Below are 12151 nucleotides of genomic sequence, written 5' to 3' on the forward strand. Positions count from 1 at the left end.
CCTCCTCTGTACCTCATGGCGGCTCTCTCTGCATCATCCGAATCAAACTACTTTGTCCTTCCAATAATATCTTGCTCGGACATGTATATAGACTCATCTCCTCCAAAGGTATTGTCTATCAGTTACTCTCCTGCAACTTCACTGTTTCACATGGCATTTTGTTTTGTCATACGAATAAGATTAATCCAAATCCTCAGTATTTGGCTCCCCACAACTCTGAACCATTACTTCGACGTAGCCAATGTTAGCTATTGTGGCAAAGAGATGTATCGTTGCAGTGCCGGCCACGGCAGAAGACGACATTCCAAATATCAGTCATGAGATTGAATTGGCGGAAAAGAGGAAATATCCGTAAATTTCCCTGAATCTCTAAGTAGTTTGCTTAATGTATATTCATTCCTCTTCGTGTATAAGATTCTGCGGCTTCGTAGAAAGGAGCAAGATAATCTCTTGCTAATAACGTGAAGCAACTTCATGTGGTCTCATCAACAAAAAACATCGTTGTCTTTTTTTTTTCCAATATATGCATCCCACGTGATTTTAATAAACATCAAAAATCTACATTAACAACTTTTTACAATATTTAGCTTAAGGTTATTTTCCTTCCAAGTTATTCAAGTACTTATTGCTCTGTTTCTAACAAATACAAATAAAGTTTTTAACATTTATAAATAATGAAATGTGGCAGAAAATCCATATGTCAATGATGTTTTCACTTTTAATATGCAAACCATATGTTAATGATGCTTTGACTTTTTAGAGATAGAAATGAAAAACCGCATATATGAAAGTATAACAACGTAGCTAGCATAACTGGAGAGAGTGGAAACTATATGAAAAAGTGGAACTAGGGGAATGTTGTTACCTATGCCATTTTGATTTTAAGTCATGTGCAGTTCCAGTAAAGTCCACTACTATTTACTCTGTTTTTTCTTCATGTAGTTTGAAAACACCAGTTAATAATGACATATCGTTTTTAATTTAAAGAGCGGTGGGAAGGTTGAAGTACGACTTTCATTAAGAGAAAACTATAACATTTTAATTAGGGAAAATTCCATAAAAATACCCGAACTAAATTTTGTTAAGCTTTTTAATATTCAAACTTTTTCACTACTCAGTTTAATACCCCAACTAATTATTTTACTCAATTTAATATCCAAACTTTTAAAACTGTGTCCACTTTAATACCTGAACTTTATTTATTTTAATAAAAATACTAATAAGTTTCAAATAAAAGTTTAAAAAATCTCTAAAATTTACAAATAAACTCAGAAAATTCTAATTTTTTTTGGTGTTTGAGAAATAAAAATAACTAAATAGTGTAAAATATTAAATTTTGTAATAAAATTTCTAAGTTTTAAATATTGTATTTAGTTTGTTTTCTGAAATAAAAAACGAAATTTATTTTTATCATTCAAATTCATTTATTTTTTGAAAAAATAAATTTTCCATGGTTTATCTACCTTCTTTTCTAAATCTTAAAATAAAATTAGAATTTTTAATATTTTTTTCTTAGATTTTTTGAGATTTTATTAAGTTTTGTTTGAAATATATTAGTATTTTTATTTAAATAAATAAAGTTTGGGTATTAAAGTGGGTACAATGTTAAAAGTTTGGGTATTAAAATGAGCAAAATAATTAGTTGGGATATTAAACTGGGTAGTGAAAAAGTTTGAGTATTAAAAAACTTAACAAAATTTAGTTCGGATATTTTTATGGAATTTTCTCTTTTAATTAAAAAGAAAACATTTTAATTAAAACATACACAGACCAATCTACTTACACTAACAAAATGTTGTTTTGGCTTAGATAATATATGTTTTTCATTAACATATTTCTCTCGCATGATCATTGCATAATTATATACATATGAAGAACATCATTAATCCTATTATATTAGACTGTTCTTCGATGGGTACTGTCATTAACTCAATCCAAAAATATTTATTAAAAATAAGTTATAATATCATTATCAACTTACAGTTTTTTAAAAATGTTTCATAAAATTAATATAAATTCATTAAAAATAGTTTTTCAATAACTTCCCGCCCGTAGGGCGGGCCGACCCTAGTATAATATATACAAACAGGTTGTGTATATTTTATTAAGAAATCATTAATTTGTTAGTTTTATTGTATTCAATTGCTTTGTTTATCGTTGTTTTTCACATGTTGGTCAACAGAAATGAACCCTTCTTTGTATTAGCTAATAAAATGTATCAATACAAAACATAACAATATATAGTACTAATTTTGGATGTCAACATACGAATGTACACATTTTTACATCATGAAAAACCAAGCGGACCCTTGAACCAGAGTCTTCTTCTTCTCATGTGACAGTAGCTCAGATATATGGAGTATGGTTTTCTCACATTCAAGCGGACCATTGCAAATGTTTGTTAATTGGTCAGAACTGCTAGCATAGATCAGAAGTAACAAAGCTAACAATTCTAACTCAGATAGTCGTGTTTCATTTTGGAAACAACGCAACAATGTTCTTCACAATATTTCGCTTACCACTGCTGTAACATCCCTGTCCCCCGGGGTCCGACCGGAGTTATCGAGAGGGAGTTATGGACACGCGTATACCCTTTAAGGCAACCCGCCGTGTCCGTTACTGGTCCCAAGAGTCGACGGACGCATTGCTTTCTTTGAAATTCCAATCCACCCGTATCCATTTACTTCTACTTACAGTCCTGCGCATAGGGAAATGGAAATGGGAGGGGTGAGCAATTGAATTACTCAGTGAAGTGGCTCTAGTCCAGCTTGCCCGCAAGACACTCAACATTACTCTATGCGGGAGCTAGAACTGACCAGTCACTACAATCAAACAATGCAACAAAAGATATTTCATAACACCACCATTTCTAACAACCTAATAAACAGTCAACTCAGAGAGCACATACTCAACTACACTTCACTCAAAGAACTAGACTTCAACAAATAAGCTGACTCGACACCAAGCAACCTAGACGTATGGACCTATAGCCGTTTACGGGTCCCTCTACCCGTTCCAGCCTATCCTGAAAGGGGCGCCCTTCTCTCGGGTAAACCGTCCCCCCTTCAGCTTCCTAAATGACTATCCGAGTTGCAGCTCGTTGGCCCATCGGCTCTGTCCGCCACCCGGTCGTAATAGCCATAATTATGCCACGACTCGGCATTGACTCGACTCGATCCTAGGCGCCACACCTTCTTATATCCCGCATCTCGCGGTAGGCATCCACATTACTTCCCGTGGGTACCTCGTGTTAGGCTACTGTCCCACGGGTCACATCACATCCTAGACTCTAGATGCCCACCCGTTCTCGGTGGTCCAAACAGGACTACAACAAGTTCATTGACACTTCTCTTTCCACATTCTCATTCTCAATCGCGTTCTTAACCACATTCACTTTACTCATCCTCTTTCAACTTAACATTCACTTTCACTTTAACCATCTCATTCCCTTCACATAGACTCATATGCAAGATCGCACAAAACACTCCTCATTCTCTTAACACTTGGACTCTTTCTCATACACTTTACCTCACATAGTATTGATACCACACGACATCTCAATCATTCATATCTCGATCACTTATCACTTATAACTCTATCATCCTAGTTACCACTTGTGATATACTTCACATGCATCAATCACTAAGCCATTCACTTCTTTCTATGAACCTAGCTTTCAATCACACATCAAGACATGGGACACAAGATCGATCACATAAACATCCACAACAATAATAACCACATCAACACAAGGCAGTCCATTAAGTCCCATTTAACAGTTGTGAAGGTTCTTATGCATCATGATCATTCATCTAGCACCCTAGTCTCCATCATGAACTAACGCCCTAACTTTCACACAAGATCTAATCAATCCTAGATCCAACATAAGCAATATAAAGATCAAGGGAGCAAGATGGGTTCAAGACACCTCACCTTAACTTAGATCTGAACTGAAGAAACGAGAGAAGATGAGATCTGAACCACTCCACTGATCGGCTACACAACCACCACCACCACCACCGGCGATCACCACCACGGCCACCACCAACACGCCGCCGACAAGAGAGAAAGAGAGATCGGACGCCGAGGAGAGAGAGAAGAAGAAGAGAGAGACGCGCGGGAGAGAGGAGAGAAGAGAAAAGAGAAAAGAGAAAAGACGGCGGCGCAGGGAAGAGAGCTTGACGGCTAGGGTTTCCAGTCTCCGGGAAATCTCTGCAGAGCTTCGCTTCAAACTTTGTGATGAGACAAAGAGGAGGAGGAGGCTGGCTATTTATAAGAAAGGGAGGAGAAACCCTAGGTTTTGTCAAATGGGCCGTAGAGAAGCCCGTTCTCCTTAAAACAAAAATAGGCCCGGGATAGGGATGTTACAACTCTCCCCCACTTAGATGGAATTCGTCCTCGAATTCCGCGTGTGAAACTCCCATTTCCTAACATCCCTTACCCAAGCGGTAAACGGAGCACCAAAATCTTCCAACGGTTTCTGCAATCAATGATATCCCTTGGTACTATCTCGCTGCGGCTTTATACTACTCCCAGGTCACTTCAGGCGGTACTACTTGCTTCGAGATTTCATAGGTCTTCTTCGCTTTGTCATTAGTTCTCCCCCACTTCGATCAAGCATACAAGGTTCTTAAACGATCTCTCATACGTTCCTTGTACAAGTACTTCCAGAAGTCCAATAGGTTGTAAGATTGCGCAAGCTTTCATCAGCGGTATATGTACCTTCCACCTTCTTCCTATTCCAGCACATAAGCTTGCTACTCGGGTCGGTCAGTCCGTCTTGACGATCCCATTTCCATATGGTACATGTAACTTTTGTGGCAACTCCATACAGATTCACAAATACAACCGTCCTCGTCTAACATGCTTCAACTCAGAATCTACATCAGAACACTAAAGGTAACACCTTCATTCCCCATGACTGGTCGAATTCCAGGCTTAAACTCATTCGTCCGGATCAGGAATACACCCACATAATCACACATCACCCATGGGAACAAACCAGTCACAAACACTTTGCTCAGGGTCTTTAAAACCAACGAACGAATTTTGATAAATGGAATGGAGTAATGGCACAAGACATGTCCTTCCCCTTCCCCAAAACAACGTCCTCAAAAGGGAACTGCGGCGTCACAGGCACCACATCACCTTGACTCTTCTGATGCTGCACAAGACTCTACTAGAACGGATACCTGGGCTTCTCAATCATCATCTTCATCATCATCAACAGAATCAAGAATAACAATCTCAGTGGAAGGAACCACACAGAGAGCCTTCTTCGAACCATCATCATCCAAGTCAATCACACAATCCAAAGCCAGCTGATTCTCCAAACTCATAAGCTCTCCTTGACCATCCTCTGCTGCTGCTGCTCCTGCTTCAAACACAGTATGGGCAAGCGACGGATACAACCGGATGCAACGCTTCACCAGCTCCATCCTCATGTTAGCCACCTCTTCCAACTCCTTAGTACGCCCCCGAACTTACCACCGTCTAGAGCCTCGAGCATGTTGCTGTCGGCAAAGGGTCGAGAGAAGTCGGTGACCTTCGATGAGTTCATGAGCCGCTTCGCTTCGGAGGAACCGAGAGAGAGTCCATCGTCATCATGCTTCCTTTTGTGGTGACCTTTAGGGGGAGGTTGGAGAATCTCCATGAAGGGAAAAGAAATCACTATCTGAGATGATACCACGCCATGGTTACGGTTCATGCTTTCAGACACGTCCTTTCTTCCCGTTTTCGATGGTTCTTAACTAAACCCGAACTCCCGTAAATGAATTATACTCATCCTACTCCTTCATTCCTTATAACCCGTACTTTAACCTTTACTCGATCATCTTAAAACCAATGATTGAATTCAATAGATGAAAATGGAGTAGGACTACAATAGTTCAGAAAGCTCATGGCATCTGTACAAACACGGAATGCCTACAAAAGGAATAACACCAAAACCAACAACCGATGAAATGAAAACCATAACCCAATCAATGCGCGTGTCCTACTCCCGAGAAAAGATCCTACTCGCTCAGCCACCCACCACCACGTGTGGGGTACTGTCGTCCTCGGACCCAAGGGCTGCTATGCGAATGTCCCCATCTGCCTGAACCAGGTCTCCGTCTTCCCCCATTACGTAGTGACCCTCGGTCTTTGTAATCTTCTCTACAATCCTCTCTTCCGCAGTTACGGCTTGGCTAGCTATTCTCTTCACAAGGGCAAACTCTAGGGCTCCAAGACACCATCCAGCTTCTCGCGTATCTCTCTGCGAAGTCCGACTTTGAACAACCTACACCATTCCTCTGCAGGCTTGGGCATACACTGCTTGGTGGTATGCAGGAACTCCCCCAGGTAGTCTCTCACTTTGCTTGACTTCTGCACCGCCTGAACTAGTATGTCACAGTCGCAGTCGTCTGGTCCCGTAGTAGGCTCCTGTGGACGTCCCCGTTTCTCCTTGGTTGGTTCCACCATGTCCGCCTTCGGTTCTCCCCCTCCTGGTTTCCTTGGCCGGTTTCCTTGGCTTCGATATGTCCCTCTGCCTCGATTGCGAATCCCACCATCCGCTGTACCAGAGCAAACTCAAAAGGTTCCAAGACTCCTTTCAGCTGAGCCTGAATGTCCTTACGTAGTCCATGCTTATACCAGCTACACCACATTTCCGCACTCTTAGGCTTGCACAACTTGGCTTGGTTGATGAAGTCCTCTGTGTAGCCAGCAACTGATCGGACCTTCTGCTTATTCTGAAACAGTACTCCACACTGGCATTCCCCAGCAAATGCTCTCGGGGGTTCCCAAGTGACCCTAGCCGCCTTGCTTGGGCGACCACGCTTCCTCAGGTGATTGTCATCTGGGGCAAGCTGGAAGGTCGCACAGCCCCGCAGCATGCGCTGCTCCATAGCCATCCTCGGGAAATGTGGCATCGTCATCTTACGGTTCACAGTCTGCTCGTGAGGGTACCCGACGAACGGAAATTCTCGGAACTTCTCCTCCGGCTCTTGAAATATGGGCTGCACCCAATTCCCCTCTGCGTCACGGTACAGCTTCCGGGCGTACCCCCGGGTGCCCACTCGCCCGTAGTGCATACGCGGCATCCTCCACTCGTAGTGATCAAGCGAAAACATCCAGCAGTAAAAGAAAACGATCAGAACCATAGTAGAAACATAGATGATGGGTGGTTTTTGAAAACATCTCACAACTTTCTAAAGTATCAAACTTTCACAAACTCTTTTTCTTTAAAACAAGATTTGAAAACTTTGGAAATGCCGACCCCTTAGAATAGCACTAAGGGATCTTAACCCCCGCTCTGATACCAATTGTAACATCCCTGTCCCCCGGGGTCCGACCGGAGTTATCGAGAGGGAGTTATGGACACGCGTATACCCTTTAAGGCAACCCGCCGTGTCCGTTACTGGTCCCAAGAGTCGACGGACGCATTGCTTTCTTTGAAATTCCAATCCACCCGTATCCATTTACTTCTACTTACAGTCCTACGCATAGGGAAATGGAAATGGGAGGGGTGAGCAATTGAATTACTCAGTGAAGTGGCTCTAGTCCAGCTTGCCCGCAAGACACTCAACATTACTCTATGCGGGAGCTAGAACTGACCAGTCACTACAATCAAACAATGCAACAAAAGATATTTCATAACACCACCATTTCTAACAACCTAATAAACAGTCAACTCAGAGAGCACATACTCAACTACACTTCACTCAAAGAACTAGACTTCAACAAATAAGCTGACTCGACACCAAGCAACCTAGACTTATGGACCTATAGCCGTTTACGGGTCCCTCTTCCCGTTCCAGCCTATCCTGAAAGGGGCGCCCTTCTCTCGGGTAAACCGTCCCCCCTTCAGCTTCCTAAATGACTATCCGATTTGCAGCTCGTTGGCCCATCGGCTCTGTCCGCCACCCGGTCGTAATAGCCATAATTATGCCACGACTCGGCATTGACTCGACTCGATCCTAGGCGCCACATCTTCTTATATCCCGCATCTCGCGGTAGGCATCCACATTACTTCCCGTGGGTACCTCGTGTTAGGCTACTGTCCCACGGGTCACATCACATCCTAGACTCTAGACGCCCACCCGTTCTCGGTGGTCCAAACAGGACTACAACAAGTTCATTGACACTTCTCTTTCCACATTCTCATTCTCAATCGCGTTCTTAACCACATTCACTTTACTCATCCTCTTTCACCTTAACATTCACTTTCACTTTAACCATCTCATTCCCTTCACATAGACTCATATGCAAGATCGCACAAAACACTCCTCATTCTCTTAACACTTGGACTCTTTCTCATACACTTTACCTCACATAGTATTGATACCACACGACATCTCAATCATTCATATCTCGATCACTTATCACTTATAACTCTATCATCCTAGTTACCACTTGTGATATACTTCACATGCATCAATCACTAAGACATTCACTTCTTTCTATCAACCTAGCTTTCAATCACACATCAAGACATGGGACACAAGATCGATCACATAAACATCCACAACAATAATAACCACATCAACACAAGGCAGTCCATTAAGTCCCATTTAACAGTTGTGAAGGTTCTTATGCATCATGATCATTCATCTAGCACCCTAGTCTCCATCATGAACTAACGCCCTAACTTTCACACAAGATCTAATCAATCCTAGATCCAACATAAGCAATATAAAGATCAAGGGAGCAAGATGGGTTCAAGACACCTCACCTTAACTTAGATCTGAACTGAAGAAACGAGAGAAGATGAGATCTGAACCACTCCACTGATCGGCTACACAACCACCACCACCACCACCGGCGATCACCACCACGGCCACCACCAACACGCTGCCGACAAGAGAGAAAGAGAGATCGGACGCCGAGGAGAGAGAGAAGAAGAAGAGAGAGACGCGCGGGAGAGAGGAGAGAAGAGAAAAGAGAAAAGAGAAAAGACGGCGGCGCAGGGAAGAGAGCTTGACGGCTAGGGTTTCCAGTCTCCGGGAAATCTCTGCAGAGCTTCGCTTCAAGCTTTGTGATGAGGCTGGCTATTTATAAGAAAGGGAGGAGAAACCCTAGGTTTTGTCAAATGGGTCGTAGAGAAGCCCGTTCTCCTTAAAACAAAAATAGGCCCGGGATAGGGATGTTACAACTGCAACTATTTTTACACTATTCATCGTGGGATAGAGAACACTATCTCTGCAAGGAAGAACCGAAAACTCTTCAGATGACACTAAAATTATATTATCTTAATGTAAATTGACTTATTCTTGGGTTCACCCCCTAGGGTGAACCCTTAGGTTCACCAACCAATAGGATTGTGTCATTTAAGATTCAATATCTTTTAAAAAAGGAAACAAAATATTATCGAATTATATTATACTTTCAAAATAAAAATTAAATAAAAATTATACTAATCACAAAAACAAAACTTTTTAATCTAAAACAAATATTTTCAAAAAATATTTTTAACGCTCCCAACAAACATTAAATCTTAGACTTTTGGATAAATTTTAAATTTTAAGATTTATCCAAGAATTTCGGATTTACCCAAGGGTTTAGGGTTTATCCAAAAGTTTAGGGTTTAGGATTAGGATTTAGGGTATAGTTTTTTGTTGATTGTGTTATAAATAGTTTTTTTAAATCAAAGATTTATAATTTATCCAAAGGTTTACTAAAGGATTTAGGGTTTAACATTTAGAGATTAGTGTTTTTTTGTGGTATTAATTTTTTTTTGAAAAAAATACTTATTTTTTGCATTTAGTATTATTTTATTTATTTTTACTTTATTTTTTATTTTTAAAACGTAATATAATTTGGCAATATTTTGTTTCCTTTTTTAAAAGATGTCAAATTTGAAATAACTAAATTCTATTGGTTGGTGAACCTAGAGGTTCACCCTAGGGAGTGAACCCAAGAATTACTCATGTAAATTTTGTTTTATGTTGATGATATGAACAGTAGCAAAAAACAGTTAAAAATCAAAAACCTATCCAATTAGAACAAAACTTAGCTTCACCCCTAAGGTGAACCTCTACATTCACCCACCAATAGAAATTAATTAATTGATATTTGATATCTCTTAAAAAAGGAAACCAAGTAATAAGAATTTAATGAAATAAAATTATGTTTTTAGATAAATAAAAAATATTAGAAATTATCAAAAAAAATATTCTTTTTAATATTGATAAATCCATCAGAAAATACTAAACCCTAAACCCTAAATTCTAAACCCTAAACCTTAAATTCTAAATACTAAACCCTAAACCCTTGGGAAAAGCCTGAACCCTTGGACAAATCATATACCCTAAACCCTTAAATTTAAACCAAACCTTAAATCATAAACTAAATCCTAATCCCTAAACCATAAATCATAACTTCTAATACTAAACTCTAAATCTTAATTTCCAAAATAGTTTATGGTTTAGGATTAAGAGTTTATGATTTAATATTTGTCAAAGAGTTTAGGGTTTAGGGTTTCGTGTTTAAAATTTAGGGTTTAATATTATGGTTTATGATTAAGGGTTTAGGGTTTAAAATTAACGATTTAGGGTATAAGATTTGTCCAAGGGTTCAGACTTTCCCCAAGGGTTTAGGGTTTAGTATTTAGAATTTAGGGTTTTGTATTTTTTGACGGATTAATCAAAACTAAAAAAACATATTTTTTTTATAATTGCTACTATTTTTTATTTATCTAAAAACATAATTTTATTTCATTAAATTCTTATTTTTTGGTTTTATTTTTTAATAGATATCAAATCTCAATTAACTAATTCATTAACTAATTTCTATTGGTAGGTGAATGTAGAGGTTTACCTTAGGGGGTGAAGCTAAGTTTTGTTCACCTAATTATATGTATGTTTTTTAATCTTTGCAAGGTTTTAGAATTTCATAACAAATCTTGAGCTTTCAGATCTTCAACTAACAAATGGATTCAATAGCTTGATCAGATATTTCTGGATTGTAACTTTAGAAGTGAGATGCAGAAAGGTTTAGAGGTTTTGATAATGTTAGATACCTGAGTAAATAGATTGCTTATCTGTTTGTGTAAATTTTGTTTCAAACACTGATCGCTCTGATGATTCTCTTGAATTCTTCTTGGCTGTCTTTCAAGGCCTGCAAAAGTGGAATCACTATTTAATGTTTGAGTCGTCTTGATCTTTTAATCGCTAGAATTTTAAAGTAATCAATTCTTAACAAAAGGTGTCCGCTTCCATTGAAAAAAATGTAAACAAACAAACTTTCCAGAGTAAGAGTACACCTAAAAATTCATAAATAACATACAAACCATGAATCTAAGAACAATACTCAAAGAAAGAGCATTAGATCTTGACATTTACCTGAACCCAAAACCGGACAGCCTAACATAGACTTTTATGGACCTGGCAAATCTTCCGAGGAAATATTCAAACTATACGAAATCGGGAAAATGCAATCGTTTTTCCTAGAACCTTAGATAATCAATAAATTCACAGCTACTATATAATTAAGAGCACAGACACATCTCATCTCCACCTTTTTGCAAGGAGATCGACAGCTGAACGCACCAGCCATCTGAACCCACTAACTAACCAAAATTATCAGATAACAAAAGATGATGTTCAAAGGATGAAGCCTGACCTTTTTATAGGTGGAGATCAACCTCCTGGAAGGAAAATAAGAAAAATTGCATGAGTGATCGTGATTGTAGTGGGTCGAAAGAGTTAAGAAGTCATTAATGACACTGAATCAATGCAACTCGTAACGGGTCAGAGGAGAAGAATCACAAACGAAACGTGACGAACTGAGATGAATGCATAGATTCTTCCTGACCTCATACAACCTTTCAGAACCTCTATTGTTGGTTGACATTCAGAGTTTGCAGTTAACAATGAACCCTAGAAATTTATGGCGGCTATTCATGAAAAAGGTAAAGTAGGACTTTTGTTTTTTGGTTAAAAAAAGTAAAGTCAACTACAGTAATAGGCAAAATTTTAACTGTTTTCAGACCAAAATATCTTATTCAAAGGCCCATAAATAATTCAATCAAGAAAGCCCGTCAGACAACCAAACGAAACCAAATTTCCGTGGTGTAATAAAACGCAGCATTAAGTGTTACAAAAAACAAAACACAACATTTAATAAGAAGGTGGACACGTGTCGTAAGGACATCGCCCGGGCACAATCGACC

General features: G+C 39.2%; 1 long non-coding RNA gene across 2 annotated transcripts; it reads right to left on the reverse strand.

The window, feature by feature from the left end:
* Nucleotides 1–9127: 9127 nt before the first annotated feature.
* On the reverse strand, nucleotides 9128–11924 carry LOC108832208 (uncharacterized). 2 transcript variants are annotated; one of them, XR_008939596.1, is made up of 3 exons: nucleotides 11602–11924; nucleotides 11000–11097; nucleotides 9128–9180 (listed from the first exon to the last, which is right to left on the reverse strand). It is a non-coding gene; the product is annotated as an uncharacterized LOC108832208 (long non-coding RNA). The 2 variants fall into 2 exon arrangements; XR_008939595.1 differs by having other exon boundaries at nucleotides 11497–11924.
* Between the last annotated feature and the right edge of the window lie 227 nt (nucleotides 11925–12151).

The sequence above is a fragment of the Raphanus sativus genome, unplaced genomic scaffold (genome assembly GCF_000801105.2).
Source record: "Raphanus sativus cultivar WK10039 unplaced genomic scaffold, ASM80110v3 Scaffold0136, whole genome shotgun sequence".
Classification (NCBI taxonomy): domain Eukaryota; kingdom Viridiplantae; phylum Streptophyta; class Magnoliopsida; order Brassicales; family Brassicaceae; genus Raphanus; species Raphanus sativus.